Below are 21420 nucleotides of genomic sequence, written 5' to 3' on the forward strand. Positions count from 1 at the left end.
TGCACTGAAAGGACACTCAGTAATCAATTTTGCCTATTTCCAAGTTGTAAATAAATTTTCTGGCACTTACAAGGTCAGGTAATCCTTTTTTCTTTTTCTTTTTTTTTTTGCTGCTGTTTCCCTAGATCTTGAGGCAAGGATTAGAATACTCATAGTTTGAGAAGTGATCCAAGAAAACTGATAGGGGGATTAAGAAGTGATATACAGAGGGACCCAAGATTGCAGAGGAGTAGGTGGACGTGGAGTACATCTCTTTCCATAGATACATCATAAATACACACCCAGACACAAAACAGGGAACAGAGGAAAGTCAAAGACAGCATGACACCAGGCAGTTGTCAATCTGCAGGATGGGAGTTCAGTTCCATGGTGCAGCATGAATGATAGTGCAGAAAATGCCTCAGTCACTCCATTCAAACCACAAAGCACTTATTTTCTTATTTATAAATAGGGGTATTTATTTATCAACTCTGACTGTCATGTACTGAGGACTGCTTCCAAGAAGTTATCTCTATTTTATGTCAGTTTGCACTGTGTGAAGGCTTATATGCTCCTCAGGTAAAACAAAAATAAAAAAAATTAAATAAATAATGACAACAAAAATCTAGACAGGACAGAAGTTCCCAGTAGCAGCCTTTAGCAAGTGAATTCTGAGAGGATATTGGTGGGTAATTGACAATATCTGCTCTGTGCTCCATTAAAAAATGTGTTGATTGAATTACTGTACAATTAAAAAGTTTTCAAAGATCTTGTGAATTATATCCTTAGCATTATAGGCTCTCATAAAATAAAGCCTCTGACTGTGTGGATTACAACAAACTGTGGAAAATTCTTAAAGAGATGGGAATACCAGATCACCTTACCTGCCTCCTGAGAAATCTGTATGAAAGTCAAGAAGCAACAGTTAGAACTGGACATGGAACAACAGACTGGTTCCAAATCAAGAAAGGAGTACATTAAGGCTGTATATTCTCACTGTGCTATTGAACTTATATGCAGAGTACATCATGAGAAACACTGGGCTGGATGAAACACAAGCTGGAATTAAGATTGCCGAGAGAAATATCAATAACCTCAAATATGCAGATGACACCACCCTTGTGGCAGAAAGTGAAGAACTAAAGAGACTCTTAATGAAAGTGAAAGAGGAGAGTGAAAAAGCTGGCTTAAAATTCAGCATTCAGAAAACAAAGATCATGGCATCCAGTCCCATCACTTCATGGCAAATAGATAGGGAAACAATGGAAACAGTGAGAGACTATTTTGGGGGGCTCCAAAATCACTACAGATGGTGACTGCAGCCATGAAATTAAAAGACACTTGTTTCTTGGAAGAAAAGCTATGACAAACCTAGACATGCATTAAAAAGCAGAGACATCACTTTGGCAACAAAGGTCCATCTAGTCAATGCAATGGTTTTTCCAGTAGTCATGTATGGCTGTGAGAGTTCTATAAAGAAGGCTGAATACCGAAGGATTAATTCATTTGAACTGTGGTCCTGGAGAAGACTCTTGAGGATTCCTTGGACTGCAAGGAGATCAAACTAGTCAATCCTGAGGGAAATCAACCCTGACCATTCATTGAAAGGACTGATGCTGAAGCCGAAGCTCCAATACTTTGGCCACCTGATGTGAAGAGCTGACTTGTTAGAAAAGACCCTGATGGGGGAAAAGATTGAAGGCAGGAGGAGAAGAGGATGACAGAGGATGAGATGATTGGATGGCGTCACCGACTCAATGGAAATGAGTTTGAACAAGCTCCAGGAGATGGTGAAGGAAAGGGAACCCTGGCGTGCTGCAGTTCATGAGGTCGCAAAGAGTGGGACATGACTGAGCGACTAAACAAGTGTATATGTGTCAAGCCATTCTCCTGATTCATCCTGCTCCCTCTTTACCATCCCTGTATCCATGCATTCGTTCTCTACCTTTGTGTCTATTTCTGCTTACAATTAAGTTCATTCACATTGTTTTCCTAGATTCCACATATAAGCAATATTACACAATATTTGTTTTTATCTTTTTTACTCACTTCACTCAGGATGCCAGTCTCCATGTCTATCCACGTTTCTGTAAATTGCACAATTTCATTCATTTTTATGTGCAAGTAATATATCATTGTGTATATATATGTACATCTTCTTTATCCATTCCTCTGTTGGTGGACATTTAAGTTGCTTCCATTTCCTGGCTATTGTAAATAGTGCTTCAGTGAACACTGAGGTGCATGCATCTTTTTGAATTATGGTTTTGTCCCAGTATATACACAGAAGTGTATATAATTCAGTCTATACACTGAATTATATATTCAGTAGTTTTATTTTTAGTTTTTTAAAGAAACTCATATTGTTCTCCATAATGGCTGTATCAATTTAAATTCCCACAATGGGGTATGAAATCTCCTTTTTCTCCACACTTTCTCCAGCACTTATTGTTTGTTGATTATCACCTCACAGCAGTCAGAATGGCCATCATCAAAACTTCGCTGACAATAAATGTTGGTTCCTCTTGATGAATTGACCTCTTGTCATTACAAAATAAAATGATTTGTCCATTATAATAGGCTTTGATCTGAAGCTTACCTTGTTGTTGTAATGTAGCCTCTCAAGCTATAGCCTCATCTTTTGATGAGTTTAAGCATATTGTTTTCTACTCTTTAACTTTTGTTCTTTTATTTTTCCATTTGTGTCTTTATATTTAAACTCAGTTTCCATTAACATATAATGGAGTCTTGTTTGTTTTTATGCAGTATGCCTATTTCTTCCTTATAATGGAGGTATTCAAACTACTTATATTTGATATGATTAGGAAAATGGTTAGGTGTAAGTCTTTTATCTTGCCATTTGTTTTTGTTTCTCTCATTTGCTCTTTATTGTTGATTTTTTCTCATTTTTTAATGCCACCTTTTGGATTAAGTATACTTTATGATACATTTTATGTTCTGTGTTGGTTTATTAGTTAAAAATCCTTGTTTTGTTGCTATAGTAGTTAAGATTCCATGTCTTTAACTTATCTTAGTCTACCTGCAGGTGGTATTATATCATATCATGTAAAATATAGGAATCTTAAAATAGTATACTTTCATAATTCCTCTTTTTTTTACTGCTATATATGCCATAAACCCCAAACTACATTGTTTTTATTTTTTATTAGTCTAAACTATAAGCCCTCTGTCTTCTGGGCTTGCTACTGAATGACCGTTGCTTAACATACAGGTTTATAAGGAATAGTGAAGTAAAGTCGCTCAGTTGTGTCCAACTCTTTGCGACCCCATTGACTGTAGCCTATCAGGCTCCTCTGTCCATGAGGTTTTCCAGGCAAGAGTACTGGAGTGGATTGCCATTGCCTTCTCCAGATTGTAAGGAATAAGTGCCCAATAAATATTTGGGATATAAAAAAATAAAAGAAAAATTTAAAAGACAATATTTTGACTTTTAAGAATATTGTTTTTGTGCTCTTCATACTTTGAAGGATTTTGTGAACACATTTTTGAAGACATGAAATTCAATGACAAGAACTATTTTAATATCAGTATTTAATTCTTTCATCTATGTCAGTTATAGATCAGTTTTGGTTCACTAATTTTTGCCCTCATTATGGTTCATATTTTCCTGATTCTTTGCATGTCTTAAAAACTTTGATTTTATGTCTGGTGGCACTGTGGAGTTTACCTTCTCAGCCACTTCATAGTTTTACATTTATACACACACACATACACACACACACAGACACACACACACACACACACACAGGGACACAGTAGAAGGACATGCTAAAAGTTTAATCATTTAGGTCTTTTAATATTTGGTTGGCGGGACCAGAGCAGCATTTAATCTAGGGGTAATTATTCCTAATTATTTCAAGCAAACCCCTTCTAAATATTCTGATAACCATGAGTTGTGAAGTTTTCCCATATGGATTATGGATTTTTGGAATGCACACTGTTCTCAGCCTTATACTAGCACTGGATACCATTCCCTCTAATTCTTTTTTTTTTTTTTTTAATTTTTTATTTTTTTTAAATTTTAAAATCTTTAATTCTTACATGCGTTCCCAAACATGAACCCTCTAATTCTTTTGGATGGTGCTTTCCTCTACTTAAGCTAGTATTCTCAAATGCATGCACTGATTAGTGTTCTGCTGATTGCTTGAGAGAATCCTCTGTTGATCTCCAGAATTCTCTTTCTGTTTAGCTCTTTTTCATTACCTTATCCTGTGAAATCTAGCTTCCTGGATTTTCCTGGACCTTGGTTCTATCTCTTTCAACTCAGCCAGATCTGCCTGATACTGAGTTCCCTCTCTGAGCAATTGTTTGGACATTCTCAAGACAGTAATCTGGAGCAACTATATGGCTCACTTTAATTGTCTTGTCTTATGCATGATCTGATATAATGATGTTATCCATTGAGTATATTTCATTCAGTAGTTTTCTTTTTATATTCAATAAGGTAACTCCCAGTTTTTCCCATGTTGGTATATGTGGAACTAACGTAGTATTTCAGGTACTGCATCATAGTCTATAAACCGACATAAAGTAGTTATTTTGATGAACATTTCGGGTTTTCCTAATATTTTGCTGTTATAAGTTAAATATGATGCATACCCATACATATGCTTTCTTATGTAATTATATGGTATTTCTCTAGTGTCACTTAAATTTTATAGATTAAAATTATCCTTCATGATGGCTGTATTAATTACACTACCCCAGAAAAATATAGAAGTACCATTTCTACAGCTTCATCTCCAGTTAATATAATCATTAATAATAACTAGTTTTAAAACTTTGTTAAAATTATTTGTTAAAATCATGTTTATTTCCTCTCCAATTAAATATGCATTCACCTATTCATCCATTTTCAACTGGGATGTTTTATTATTTTCAAAGAATATATCCTTTATATTTCTATATTTCTGAATATGCATGTGTTAAAATTGTTATCACAAATATTTTTCATGCAGGATTTCAAATTTTGTATCTGATTTAAGATTTTTGTTACTTGAAGCTCATAAACATTTATTTTATTTATTTATTTTTTAATTTTATTTTTTTAATTTTACTTTACAATACTGTATTGGTTTGCCATACATCAACATGAATCCGCCACGGGTTTTATTCGGTATGTTGTGGGTTAAGATGTGTACATTTAAGTTTTGAATACAATTATAATTTATTTCTCTGAAAAGTGTGAGCTAGGGATCTAAATTTCTTTTTTCCCTTTAAATGTACAGGTGTCTCAGTGAAATTAATTGAATAAGGCACCCTTTCCTCACTGATGTGAAATGTCCCCTTTATGCAAAATCCTCATGGACACAGCCACAGATTCTGATGGTTTTCATTTATATTCTCGTGGTTAATCCTAGCTGTCATACTGTTTGAGGTGAGCTCAGCAAACAGTACTGGTGCCTCCCTTTTCTATGTGAAGAAACTGAGGCTCAGAATCGTTTACTTAAGTCAAGAAGCTCTCACCAAACTGAGCAAGCATTCAATCCAATCTTTGACTCTAAAGCTTATGCTCTATTCCCCATTCTAAGGTCTCATCCAGGTTGTTCTCTGATCTCCCGGCTCAGTGATTTTTATGGTTTCAAGCTCTGGACAGAGTGTTTCTATTTTCCCTTCTGAAAGTACCTACTTACAGAAAACTTTTGTTCTCAGGTAACTCAGATACTTGATAACATGTCCAAAACTCTACATTACTCTTTCAATGCCACCCTCCCCAATTTTTAGGGCACGAAGACACAGACACAATCAATATGCTCAGTTCCTAGGAGTATTCATACAAATTAAATAATAATTACTCAGGGGATCCTTATTTTATACACATTGTAGATTCTTTCCTTTTTTGTGAAGGTTTATAGAACTTGAAAGATACAGCTGAAGGAGGTTGGAAGAAAGAATGAAACCATTTACCTCCTAAGACTGTAGTCCCAGAGGCTTTTTATCTTTAATGAAAGTGCACCTGTAAATGATTGTGTATCACCATCCATTTTCACCCATATGTGGCTGAGGAGTGAGTGAAATGGAGGTTCATTAAAAATAAAAGCAAAGCAATTAGAAGAGCTGCAACACAAAGATCAACACCCATTATCAAACAGAGGAAACAGGATAAAAGAAGCATTTGCTTTTCAGCTAGTTTCAGTCTACTGCAGGCTATGAAATGATAATCTCTGCTTATTTTTTTTTTTCAGTAAATGTCAGCCATGTCATTTCTGTTTACAGATGAGTGCATTTCAGTCTTGAAATGTTTATTCTCTGCCTCTATTATAGAAAGAAAAAGATTTTTCTGGCTTGCCTCTGGGAAAGCAATATTGTCCGCATTTGTATTCTGAACCAGACTAAAGCAAGAAGCATTGAAACAGGGAATTACTCTATGTTTCTGATTGGATTGCAGCTTTGGGAGCTGCAAAGCGGGTTTCATGCAAATAACAAAAAGAGCGAGCAAGGGAAAGACATTATATACTTCTCTACCGTGGGAGAAAGGTAACATCCAAGATGTAAAATGCACGCATAAAGTGTCTTCTGCACTGCTTTGCGCCTTTCTATCTCAGCTACCTAATACACAGACTTAAATATCTAACCCTTGGATCCAGATATGAAAATATTTATTATGGTGCATCTTTGGACCTAGACTTTAAAATCTATCTAGTTAATATCCAGTACTATGTAGCAGAATTTTTAGAGAAAGAAAATGACTTGCAATTATATTACTGAAATGAATTTTACTATTGCAAAGACAGTGTTCTCCTACCAAATGGTAGCATAAGATACAAGCTAATAACAACGACCATACTGACAGGCATCTTGATATTGATAAATAATTAAAATTCTGGCAAATAAATGGAGATACACCTAAGCTGAGGTTATCTTAGTTTTCAAAATCCAACTTATGGTTAAATAGTTTCAGGTTTGTCAGGGTGTAGACAAATTACTTCCTTCAGTGTCTTATGGATAGACTTTGGCTAATAGTATGAAATAAGCATTTGAAGAAGGAAAAAATATTAATAGTTTCATTTTCCTATTAACAAGCAGTCTGTTTCACTTTAAAATGAGTTTAAACTGCAGAAGAAAGAAAAATAAATTTATTTGTGAAACTATCTTTCAGAAGTGAATACTGTATTGTGGTGGTAAAACTCCTTTAAGTCTGTATTGTATGTTTATCACTGATTTTTTTCAGAAAACTATTTACAATGGTATATCTTTCTTATTTTAGCTTGATTTATTTTCACATCAATATAGTATTTGTAAGTCACAAAATATTTATTTTGTAAACACATAAATACTTAATGGAATAATGATTTCTATAGTCCTTATTTGTAGACATTTAGGTTTTTTTCTTTTTCTTTTGTAGATGGCACTGCACAGCATGTGGGATCTTAGGTCTCTGAACAGGGATTGAACCTGTGCCCCGTGCCATGGAAGCACGGTGTGTTAATCACTGGACTGCCAGGGAAGTCCTTTTTTTCTTTTTTAACAAGTCTTTAAATTATAAATGAAGCTATAATACACTGTAATTATAAAAACTTGAGAGACAAATTTTGGGAAATAAAACTACTGGGCATAAGGACAGTGGCATTTTTAAGGTCCTTAATAAACACTGACAATCAAATTTGACACAAGTCATGTCCACTGTGGCCTTGCTCATGGACAGAGTGAAAGTAAGGTTGTCTCTGAGGTTTCCTCTCACACTTACTCAGGCGCCTCCATTGCTGGAGAAGCAGAGTGATAGGAGACTGGATTCTCTGATCTTTCAAAATAACTAAAAAAGATTAAATGACAGCAGTGATTATAGTATTGAAAACCAGAAGTTTTCATTTTCAAGAATCTTACTTTTCCAGAGAAACAAATAATTCAAAACAAAAACTCAGATTGTGGAACAGAAACATGCAGTTTCCACATATAGTACACAACCTGTCCAGGCAAATATGCAAGCAGGGCATAGGATATGTACCATGTCACACACAGCCCCCTAAATTCTATGCCCTTTTGCTAATAATTTTTTTCTTTGCTTTCAGTTCAGTTCAGTTCAGTCGCTCAGTCGTGCCCGACTCTTTGTGACCCCATGAATCGCAGCACGCCAGGCCTCCCTGTTCATCACCAACTCCTGGAGTTTACTCAAACGCGTGTCCATCAAGTCGGTGATGCCATTTAGCCATCTCATCCTCTGTCGTCCCCTTCTCCTCCTGCCCCCAAACCCTCTCAGCATCAGAGTCTTTTCCAATGAGTCAACTCTTCACATGAGGTGGCCAAAGTATTGGAGTTTCAGCTTTAGCATCAGTCCTTCCAATGAACACTCAGGACTGATCTCCTTTAGAATGGCCTGGTTGGATCTCCTTGCAGTCCAAGGCACTCTCAAGAGTCTTCTCCAACACCACAGTTCAAAAGCATCAATTCTTCGGTGCTCAGCTTTAGACCTTAATCCAATTTTAATTTTATTTTTATCCTAATTTTATCTTAACAAAGAGTAGAGGAGGCTCAAAAGAATACTGGCCTTGGGTCATTCACTTTCTCAGGGAGACATTTCCAGTGTAGAAAAACTGTGATATGAAATGTCTTGCTTGGGTGCATCTTCTGGTAATTTATCAGCACATACTATTGGCTCAGTGGTAAAGAATCTGCCTGCCAATGCAGGAGACATGGAGATGTGGGTTTGATCCCTGGGTCGGGAAGATCCCCTGAAGAAAGAAATTTCAACTCACTCTAGTATTCTTGCCTGGGAAATCTCATGGACAGAGGAACCTCGGGCACTACTGTCCATGGGGTCGCAAAGAGTTGGATATGACTTAGCAACTAAACATGCACACACTTGTTATGATAGTGATTGCTAACTATAAATTTTTCTATAGAAAAAATATATTTTCATTTGGAAATAAAATAGAATCTTAAGTTTGAAAGACTAGTGTACTAAAACCTGACAACATTATTGTTGAATCATGGTAATTAAACCAGGGTGGCAGAACCTGCGTTGAAATGAATAGAAGCTGGAAAATTTCTTTCCTGCTTAGAAAATATTCCAGAGCTGCATCTGTTTTTATCAGGAATTGACCCTTAATGAAAACTTTTTGGAATTTCTTTATTGTGAATGGCTGAGAATGAGCAGATGTGACTTTATCCCGAACAGAAAAATTTTGTCCTCCTTATCCACCAAATCTGTTGTTTCTTTTCCATTGTTTCCCTGGCTCAATTAGCACTGGCACTCTCCATTTATCAGCTCCTGCCTGCAATTTGACGGCATTCCAGGCGCCTCCATTTCCCTTCCTTCCCACAGCCAAATACTAGTCCTACATCTCCACAGGGGATTCACATCCGTGCACGTCTTTATATCCTTCAAATCACTCTGCTTGACTGGGCCACCTGAATTACTGCAACCCTCCTGCCTTTAATATTGATTTCTGTCCCTCCCATTTGTAAAATGTGATCAGAGCCATTCTGTAACATGCAAACGTGTTTATATCCTCCTTCTTAAAACTATTTGGCAACTAACTAAGCATGTGTGCTCTGTGGCTTCAGCTGTGTCTGACTCTGTGATGCTATGGATTGTAGCCTGTCAGGGTCTTCTGTCCATGGGATTCTCCAGGCAGGAATACAGGAGCAGGTTGCCATGCCGCCCTTCAGGGGATCTTCCCAACCCAGGGATGGAACCACCTTCTCTTGCATCTCCTGCACTGGCAGGAAGGTTCTTTACCACTAGCACCACCTGGAAAGCCCCTAGGCAACTAACGATTGCTCTCAAAATAATATGCGAACTTCATGGCATGGCTTGTAAAAAGTTTAATAGCTACTTGTTATCATGATTTAAGCTTCATCCCTGGTGTTAATGGAGACAACCAATTCCATTTTCTCCACACCCAGCTTTTCCAGTTTTTCTGAACTTCTCTCAGCTCCTAGAATTACACAGACTTCAATGGCTCTGGGCATTTGTACATATATATCTCAGCAGAAAAACTCCTGATCCAGCCAGGAAAATTCTTAATCCTCATTTTTAATTACCTAATTTCCATTCATCCTTTGGGCTAGTGGGTTTCAAACACATTTTTGGTCATCACTCATATGAAATAATATATTTTACATCCAACCCAGATCTCTGTCTCACATAGACACAAACACAGTTGAAAATATTTCTTGAAACAATATTAGTGCGTTTTATGCAATTTACTTCTACTCTAATTGGTTTACTACATTGATCTCACAACTTCAAAGCTGAAAAACACAGCTTAAAGATCATTTCCTCTGAGGAGTCTTCCTTTCCTCTGAGGAGTCTTCCTTGACCCTTACACTAGCTTGATGTTCTTGCTCTGTGATTCTACTGGAACTTTTACTTTGCATATTATAGCCCTTGACATAGTTCGAGATAGCTTCTTTAATCTTCTTTCTCAAAGACTGACTATAGTGAGGAAAGGCATAGTGTCCATATTGAGCCACATCATGCATTCTGTATAACTAAAGTACCTGTCATTTTAAGTGCTTACAAAATTCAACTCAAATGATTTAATAAGTAGATGAGTGAAATTCTGATCTATTTGAAGTAACCACACAAATAAATCAAGTTTTGTTTAAATTTTGAGAAACTTAAAAGTGAGTGATTTCAAACATGTCTTGGAAAAAAAAGAAAGAAGTGCAAGAAAGTTTTAATGAGACATATAATAATTATGGTCTAGAAAATACAAAACATCTTTGTAGCAGTTCTAAGGATGGCTATATTTCATCTTGTTTGTACTGTTGCATATGGGCTATGAACAGCAAAATGCCAGCCACTGAGAGGATATCCTGAGAACAATGGATTATCTTTGCCTATTGTTCTGCTGCAATGTGTCCCAAGGAAAATAAGGCAGGTACCTTAACATTTAAAAGTGAAAACAATTAGTCTTTCTTTTAGCACAAACATCTCAAAAGAGCCGCATTCCAAATTTATGAGTCAGAGGGTGATGATGAATTTGCTTACATTTAATTCTGCATATAAGGAGAAGTACGACTCTTTACCAAGGCTCACTCTATATTTTGGTGTGACTTTGCCAAGATTTTTCATACACATTTGTGACCTTGAATTTAGCTATTTATAGCTTTTTCTTAAATTTCTAAAATTTAATAGGGAATTGACTGAGATTAGAAAAAAGTTGGGGATATCTTCAGAGATAGTTTTGGGATATCTGTTTTTTGATTAAAACAATATTTTCTAATCATTTTCACTAGTTTAAAAACTAAAACTAATATTTGGTAAATTTAATCCACATGTTTTTACTTCATATGTCACCAAAATATTGTTCCAAAAGAACTTTGCAAATAGCTGTCTCTTCTACATATAATACAGTCAGGATTTGCAGAACCTGTTCTTTTTATTTAAAGGTTTTTTTCTTGCCACACGCCAGGTACATGGGCAGATGAATCAATACAGTGAAATAGATACAGACCTACACTATATTTTTATTGAAATCACCATTCACAGAAATACATGCTACTAATGCAAAAGTATTTCTTCATATCAAGAAATAATTTGTTTAAGGCCAGTTCTTATGGAAAAATTTATGTTAAGTAAAATTCTTTAACTTTCAGCTAAATAATAATTATCCCATCCCACTTAGAACAATGTCTGCTTCAGGAAATGAAAACTTCACTGAAATTTGCTTAAACAACGGGGAAATGTGTTATCTCACATATCAGAAATTCAGAGATAATTTAAGGTATGGGTTGTTTAAATAAGAGATTCAATGATGGTGTAAAATCATTTTCTTCCCTCTCTCACATCTGATACCTTCCTTCTTTAGGCTAGTGGCAAGATGGCTACATCAGTTCCTTCTATGATAATGCCCCGAAAAAGAGGACTCCATCACTGGTTGTACACCGCCCCTAGCAGGGAAGAAAATTTTTTCTTAACCCAGCAAATTTTTCCTCAGATCTCATTGATGGAAATTGGATACCATGTTCTTTCGCAAATCAAGAGCTAGCAAGGGAAATGAGATTGCCTTTAGACTAATAAGACACACTTTAGTTGTGAATGAAGTAATCCTTCTCCAAGGTTGATGACCAATTCAAGAAGAGTGAATATCTGAATAAAGCTGGAGATCTGGGGGAAGGAATATAAGGACTACATGCTGGATAGGCAAAAGAAGCGCACACAGATAAACACGCAAATAGGATGCCTGCAACCTTGTTCCTTGTACACATATCTAAGCATGAATATCATTAAAAGTTCAGCTAATATTAACTACACACAAACTGGTTTTCCATAAAATGCTGAGAGTTTCATTAAGCTAAGGAAATTATCTCCAGGTGGAGATAATTCTTTGTGCACCTTCAAGCGAGTTTTTCTGGGCTATGAGCAATCAGTTACGAGTGAGAAAGGAGAATAATTAGGTAAGTTGAGAAAAAAAATACCGGTGAAGGCATGCAAAGCCAGTGGTTCAACATTCACACTTTATTGCAGAACAGTTATAAAACTTGACTTAAAGTGAGTAGATTCATGAAATACATAATTTTATGAACTAAACATGTGACTGAGATGATTCTTGCTACTCTTTCTCAATAGAGAGACTCTTTTTCACCCATCTGAATCAATTTTTGGCTTCAACTGTTGATTTTCATCTTCTTACAAGAAAAAAGCGAGAACTTTTGGATGACTTTCTGATTCCTCTTTCCTCTATCCCACTGAATTGGCTGAAAGGAAAATTGACTATATAAAATGAGACGATGATTTGCAAGTGTACTGGAATGTTCTTCCTTGTACTACTAGATTTTTAAAAATATTTTGAATGTCATGGCAATAATAACCTGTTTCTTTGAAATAGAAGGTAAATATAAGTTTCTTTGACACTACTCACAAGTCCATGGATAGAGACTAAAGTCCATGAAAGAATGAAGAGAAAAAACCAGAATTTTAAAAACACAATGGTCACATCTGTAACGTGGAGATTTAATCAAATGATCCCTGCCTTCTTTCAGGTATAAAATTTGATGATTCCATCTGAGAAGATCTCTTTAAAAGAAAGAAGGAATGTTATGTGTTTTCACTTCTATCACTTGTATTCTCGATAGAAAAGTTTTTCAAGCCAATTTTGAAATTTACTTTACTAGATGATTCTTGCTTTACATTAGAAAAAATGGATTTTATCCCAGCTTCAGTGAATTAAAACTTTACCTAAGAAATAGGGGGAAAAAACCTGCTAATTTCAAATTCATAATATTGTCCCAGTTTCAAAAAAAAAAACTGAGTATAATTAATAGAGTTATATCTGATTAATCATGCTTACAAGTGCATATAGGAAAATGCATGCTTAACGTCTACTATAATTAAAAAAAAAACAAGTATATGAAGTAAAAATTGCTGTTCATATTCATAGCCTCATTGTTCTGGAATGGTTTGTGTGTATGTGTGTGTGCATGTGTGCGCATGTACTTGTGTGTATCTTAAACATGGCTTTAAAAAAGTAATTATAAATATTAGTTTCATTTATTTATTTTTTACTTTTATCTGTCACTTATTAATGGTAAAGTCATGTCAAAATGACTAAGATATTTGCAAAGATATGCCAAATTATCTGGGCTTCCCAGGTGGTGCTAGTGGTAAAGAACCTGCTTGCCAATGCAGGAGATATGAGAGACACAAGTTCGATCTCTGGGTTGGGAAGATCCCCTGGAGAAGAGCACGGCAACCCACTCTAGCGTTCTTGCCTGGGATTTTTCCAGTATTCTTGTCCTGGGAAATCCTATGGACAGAGGAGCCTGGTGGGCTAGAGTCGCAGAGTTGGACAAAACTGAAGTGGTCTAGCACACACAGACACCAAATTATCTAAGGATAGAGGGTGCTAGTCACTAGCACAATTCCTACTTCACTGTTGTAATGGCATTATACAATCATTAGAAGTAGTAGAATTATATTTCACCTAGAGTTCTCTTTCCTTCTTACTTCACTCAGATAAATCCATGCCATCTTCAGATTCTCATCATAAATTCTGAAGGTTGATGCTTACTTGAGAGCTTAACTGCCCCTAACAGAATATCTTACAGAACCTTTTAATTTTTCCTAGCAGTTTTTCCTTTGCTTTTTAATTGTTTGGGTGGAATCTGTTCCACCCACTAGGCTCTAAGACTACCACTACATCTACTGGGCTTGCTATTGTATGTAAATTGACTAGCATACAACTTAATATGAAATAAATGCCTCATCAATTTTTGAAGGTGAAGCAAATGAATGAAAGAGGGTATTTTCACTTTTTAAATTAATGTCTTTGTGCCATTCTTCAAAAAAAAAAAAGTAATCTGAAGTACCTTATGCATTGTCTATCCCCATAATGCTATAATAGAAATTTTCTAATATTTCAAATCTTAATGTTCCAGCACCCTTAATGCAAACACAGATAAATGCTACTATAAAGTAAATCTATCAATTTAATATTTTATAAATAAAAAGATCTAGTTACTGACTTTATCCCTTCCTCTTCACCCTTTATTTATCTTCTCTCTGTACTTACCCAGTGGAATGATTTAATCTTTATTATTTCATTAATTCATCCATCCCTTGCCTTCTCTATTCTGACTTGCTTCATTTCTAATCTGGACTCAAAGCAACAGTCATCACTTGATCTCTGCATCCCATTTCTTTCTTATGTACTTAATTCTCCTTAATGATCTTGAAATTATTTTACTAACGTATGTATCTTTTCAGTATTTTCCCTTGTCTTGCCCCGTATTCAGCATGATATCCTAATTGGAGTGATTTAAAGTCTAATTACAATTTAAAATCTTTTCACCCTCCTCACTTTCCTACAAATGTTACATTCTACATTTTAGCTCAGACTTTTAGGTTACTCCCAGTTGCTCTTCATTCTCCAGTAACTGTTCTTTCTCCCTTTAACTTTGTTCCTAATATAAACTCCTTATTTCTTATTTCTCTGTTTAATATATTTTCGCATTGAAGAGTTCTTTAGAGCAGCAAATAACAGGAACAATGAAGCAAAATCAGATGACCATTTCACACTATCTATATGATTGAATCTTAGAAGATTTTTTGGGAAATATGAAACCCAATTTCCACACATGTAAAACGGACACTTAAAAACAAAAACAGTTATGCAAAATAAATGGTAATTTCACTTTTCTTCTCTGATGTACTTCAAGGAGAAAGAATCACTCCCTTCTGTCTCTATTTCATTCAGTATTTCTACTAAAGTTTTTGTTGCATCTGTGGTTTAAAGCCAGTTATTTATTTGTTTGACTTTATGAGATACATTGGTTATCTCACACTTGTTTAACTTGTTATTATATTAGACACATAGCAGATATTTAATAAATTATTATTCAGATAAATGAACAGTGTTAGTTTGTCTAATCAAAATATTAATACATATTGATACATTCCAAGATGAAGATAGTCAATCATTTTGTTAATAAATCCTAAATTCATTTATATTATAATCACTTTACCATGTATTTTTTAACGAATGACAAATACCTTTATGAGTTACAAAGAGCATTAAATACAGCTTCAACATTACATTTTTTTGTTTTGTTAATATCAACTCTAAAATCTTCCAGAACTTTTGAAAAATATATTCTTAAATTCACCTGCTTAATATTTTCTGAAAAAACATTTTGTCAAAGAATGATATTATATAAAAATTTTATTTTATTTCATTAAATGTATATTGCTTGACTTTATAATTAATACAGTTTAAAATAGTCTTGAACATAATGCAAAATACTTTTCAAATTACAAAACATAGTACCCAGAGGATTCTCTGTGTTGCAACATGAGTCGAATTATAACAGTAGCAATAACTATGACTGTTCTGCAAATTAGAAAGAACAAAAAATATCACAAACCTCATGAAATGACATTGAAAATAGCCTTTAAAAAAATTTATGCCTTCAGGGGACAAACCAAATGCAAGACAGACCAATTTTACAATGGCTATAATCTACTATTTTAGCTACTGGAAAAAAAAATAAAACCAAGATTGAATTTAGCTGTCAGTCATATTTGGGTATAATATTAAGAAATGTTTCTCTCTGAACTGAAATTGTGCTAATGATTGAACATTGCTGAAAATTGAAACACTAATAATTCTCTGTAGTGATATTTCTATAACCTAAGTCATAGGTCTCTGGCTTTTGTTTGGATGTCAAGGCTAATATGATTTTATGGTCAGTTATATATTATTCTGATATATGCAAGGCTAACTTACACTGGAGAATTCCTAAACTGATCTGCACCAACATTCCAAGTTCCTTAGTGTGGATTGGGCTTATAAACTGAAGCCAGGCGGCATACAGGGAAAATAAAGAAGAAACACAGAATTTCTGACAACCAGAGCCTTGTTTCAGTTTTTGTTAGTTCTGGTTATATGCCTGTCTTTGGCCTACATTAGCCACTCCTGTCTCCTTATAAGAATTCCCCTAGTTTTCTTAACTAGATCAAATTGCTTTCTATCACTTGCAGCCAATCATAACTAACATATCTTCTGTGTCAGGTTTTAAAAGGATTAGAGATAATCTATTTAAATTTTTTTCCACATAGTAAATATTCTTTCTTACAATGGTAATTATTCCTATTTTAGAGTGTCTATTTCATGACAAAGATTAATGCTATACTAGAGCTGTGTATGGATGGGATGTCTATCCTAAAATTACCAGCTATAAAACAGATTGTTGGTGTTAGATTCCATGATCCATTAAAATTGGCATTGATATACTTGTAGGGAAGCAAATGGCAACAGTTCTACCTTGGTTTGCTTAATAACCCTTGCTCTCTTGGATGACTGGTCGTTCTCTCCATTTTATCCTGCCACTGAGACTTTACGACAAGAAGAAAATGGTTTTGTGTATTTTCCTTTGCAGTATATGAACCTGATGTACCTTTCAGTTCAGTTCACTTCAGTCACACAGTTGTGTCTGATTCTTTGTGACCCCGTGGACTGCAGCATGCCAGGCCTCCCTGTCCATCACCAACTCCTGGAGACTGCTCAAACTCATGTCCATTGAGTTGGTGATGACATCCAACCATCTCATTCTCTGTCATCCCCTTCTCCTCCTGCCTTCAATCTTTCCCAGTATTAGGGTCTTTTCAAATGAGTCACTTCTTTGCATAAGGTGGATGAAGTATTATAGTTTCAGCTTCAGCATCAGTCCTTTCAATGAATTTACAAGACTGATTTCTTTTAGGATGGACCAGTTGGATCTCCTTGCAATCCAAGGGACTCTCAAGAGTCTTCTTCAACACTGCAGTTCAAAGGCATCAATTCTTCGGTATTCAGCTTTCTTTACAGTCCAACTCTCACATCCATACCTGACCACTGGAAAAACCATAGCCTTGACTAGATGGATGTTTGTTGGCAAAGAAATGTCTCTGCTTTTTACTATGCTGTCTAGGTTGGGCAAAACTTTTCTTCCAAGGAGTAAGTGTCTTTTAATTTTATGGCTGCAGTCACCATCAGCAGTGATTTTGGAGCCCTTCAAAAATAGTTTGTCACTGTTTCCATTGCTTCCCCGTCTATTTGCCATGAAGTGATGGGACCAGATGCCATGATCTTCGTTTTCTGAATGTTGAGTTTTAAGCCAACTTTTTCACTCTCCTCTTTCACTTTCATCCAGAGGCTCTTTAGTTCTTCACTTTCTGTCATAAGGGTGGTGTCATCTGCATATCTGAGGTTATTGACATTTCTCGTGGCAATCCTGATTCCAGCTTGTGCTTCATCAAGCCCATCATTTCTCATGATATTCTCTGCATAGAAGTTAAATAAGCAGTATGCAGCCTTGGTGCATTCCTTTCCCGATTTGGAACCAGTCTGTTATTCCATGTCTAGTTCTAACTGTTGCTTCCTGACCTTCATACAGATTTCTCAGGAGGCAGGTCAAGTGGTCTGGATTTCCCATCTCTTGAAGAATTTTCCAGTTTGTTGTGATCCACACAGTCAAAGGCTTTGGCATAGTCAATAATGCAGAAACAGTTATTTTTTCTGGAACTCTCTTGCTTTTTTAATGGATATTGGGAATTTGATTTCTGGTCCCTCTGCCTTTTCTAAATGCAGCTTGAACATCTGGAAGTTCATGGTTCACATACTGTTAAAGCCTGGCCTGGATAATTTTGAATATTATTTTGCTAGTGTGTGAGATGAGTGCAGTTGTTCAATAGTTTGAACATTCTTTGGCATTGCCTTTCTTTGGGATTGGAATGAAAACTGACCTTTTTCAGTCCTATGGCCATTGCTGAGTTTTCCAAATTTGTTGGCATATTGAGTGCAGCACTTTCACAGCATTATCTTTTAGGACTTGAGATAGCTCAACTGGAATTCCATCACCTCCAATAGCTTTGTTCATAGTGATGTTTTCTAAGGCCCACTTGACTTCACATTCCAGGATGTATGGCTCTAGATGTGTGATCATATCATCATGATTATCTGGGTCTCAAAAATCTTTTTTGTACAGTTCTGTGAATTCTTGCCACCTCTTCTTAATATCTTCTGCTTCTGTTAGACCCACACATTTCTGTGTGGAGCCCATCTTTGCATGAAATGTTCCCTTGATATCTTTAATTTTCTTGAAGAACTCTCTAGACTTTCCCATTCTGTTGTTTTCCTCTGTTTCCTTGCATTGATCTCTGAGGAAGTCTTTCTTATCTCTCCTAGCTCTTCTTTGGAACTCTATATTCAAAAGGGTATATCTTTCCTTTTCTCCTTTGCCTTTTGCTTCTCTTCTTTTCATAGCTCTTTGTAAGGCCTTCTCAGACAACCATTTTGCCTTTTTGCATTCTTTTTCTTGGGGATGGTCTTGATCTCTGCCTCCTGTACAATGTCTTGAACCTCTGTCTATAGTTCTTCAGGTACTCTATCAGATCTGTCCCTTGAATCTATTTGTCACTCCTACTGTATAATCATAACAGATTTGATTTAGGTCGTACATGAATGGTCTAGTGGTTTTCCCTACTTTCTTCAATTTGAGTCTGAATTTGGAAACAAGGAGTTAATGATCTGAGCCACAGTCAGATTCCTGTCTTATTTTTGCGGACTGCATACAGCTCCTCTATCTTCGGCTGCAGAGAATATAATCAATCTGATTTCGATGTTGACCGTCTGGTGATGTCCATGTATAGAGTCTTCTCCTGTGTTGTTGGAAGAGGGTGTTTGCGATGACCAGTACATTCTCTTGACAAAACTCTATTAGCCTTTGTCCTGCTTCATTCTGTACTCCATGGCCAAATTTGCCTGTTACCGCAGGTGTTTCTTGACTTCCTACTTTTGCATTCCAGTCCCCTATAATGAAAAAGACATCTTTTTTGGGTGTTAGTTCTAAAAGGTCTTGTAGGTGTTCACAGAACTGTTCTACTTCAGCTTCTTTAGCATTACTGGTTGGGGCATAGACTTGGATTACCGTGATATTGAAAAGTTTGCCTTGGAAATTAACAGAGATCATTCTGTCGTTTTTGAGATTGCATCCAAGTACTGCATTTCAGACTCTTTTGTTGACCATGATGGCTACTCCATTTCTTCTGAGGGATTCCTGCCCACAGTAGTAGATATAATGGTCATCTGAGTCAAATTTACCCATTCCAGTCCATTTTAGTTTGCTTATTCCTAAAATGTCAATGTTCACTTTGCCATTTCCTGTTTGCCACTTCCAATTTGCCTTGATTCATGGACCTGACATTTCAGGTTCCTATGCAATATTGCTCTTTACAGCATCAGACCTTGCTTCCGTCACCAGTCACATCCACAACTGGGTGTTGATTTTGCTTTGGCTCCATCTCTTCATTCTTTCTGGAGTTGTATCTCCACTGATTTCCAGTAGCATATTGGGCACCTACCAACCTAGAGAGTTCATCTTTCAATGTCCTATCTTTTTGCCTTTTCATACTGTTCATAGGGTTCTCAAGGCAAGAATACTGAAGTGGTTTGCCATTCCCTTCTCTAGTAGACCATGTTTTGTCAGAACTCTCCACCATGACCTGTCCGTCTTGGGTGGTCTGACATGGCATGGCTCATAGTTCGATTGAGTTAGACAAGGCTGTGGTCTATGTGATCAAATTGGTTAGTTTTCTGAGATTGTGGTTTTCAGTCTGTCTGCCCTCTGATGAAGAAGGATAAGAGGCTGATGGAAGCTTCCTGATGGGAGAGAATGACTGAGAGGAAAACTGGGTCACAGTTCTAGCAAAAAGACAGTAAAGGCTAGTGTGGTGATTCTGAATGGGGCTTCATGCCTCTGATACCAAAAAAAATTTTAGATCCTCAAAGCATCCAGTAAAATAGCACATGAGTACACAACATAAAACAGATAACATCTAAAATTTTTAAAATTTGATTTAGTTAAATATTTGTTAGGAACCTATTACGTGGCAGATATTGCTTAGAAAATATGTGTAGCTTTAAATAGAATATTAAAGATGTTTAGTGATGAGAAGACAGCTGATGAAAATGACTAGAATGCAATGCAGCAATTCTATATTAGAGCTCTGGTCAATAGGTAGTGAAAACACAGATTCAAAAGAATCAATTTCTGGTAATCAACAGTAATTTGATACTTAAGTAAAAAAATAGTTTCCTTACCTACTACTCTTTAATTGTATGCTTATGGTCTGCACTCTAGGATGTATGTTTAGGGGAATACAGGGCTTCCTGCATAAAACTGTTGCCTTCAACTGATATATAGGTAAACCCCAAAAATGTAAGCTTGAACTCTTAAAAGAAGTTGTCACAGGGGAGTTAGAATTGGGTTTGAGTGTACAGGGGTTACTGTTTTTCATATGTGTCTTGTTATAGTATTTGTCTCATTAAACTATATGCATAAATAACTGATAAAATTGAAAATAAAAATTTTAAAGGAGAATCAGTGAAATGAGAATTGAGGTTTGAAGCAGCAAATCAGAAGAATAGGTGATAAGCAAAAACTAAGAAAAAGTAAGAACTATTCTTTGCTGTCCTCAAAATGATGACAATGATATTGACTTCAAATATGGAATGGGGAATCAGCTCATGTTACTTATCAAAGAAATGTAATCAAAAAGCTATAGGACTCAGTTTGGACTTACAGTAGTACTTTTCTATAATCGACATACATCAGGATTTCAGGGAATATGTCATCCAAGTTAGGTGATTTTAAAAATTCAAGTGATTCATGAATATCAAAGTTTAATTATATGTTACATTATTCATTTTTTTAATTAAAGCCAAAATATCTAGAAACCAGAAACCTTGTAAAAAGCAGAAGCTGCATGGTGAATAAAAAAGAAATTGAAGTAATGCAATTAGACTGATTCAACCAGATTCTGTGATTTTTTTTTTTTTCCTTGAGTGTTTTTGACTACATTTAAAGTTAGAGGGAGAATTACTTTTTGCACTGGTATCTGGTATTTCAGATGAATACAATTTACCAAGCTATGTAATATTCATCTATAGGAAAGCGTCTACATAGAATTATGAATTAATTCTGCCCAAGAAAGAA

The sequence above is a fragment of the Capra hircus genome, chromosome 5 (genome assembly GCF_001704415.2).
Source record: "Capra hircus breed San Clemente chromosome 5, ASM170441v1, whole genome shotgun sequence".
In the NCBI taxonomy this organism is placed as follows: Eukaryota; Metazoa; Chordata; class Mammalia; order Artiodactyla; family Bovidae; genus Capra; species Capra hircus.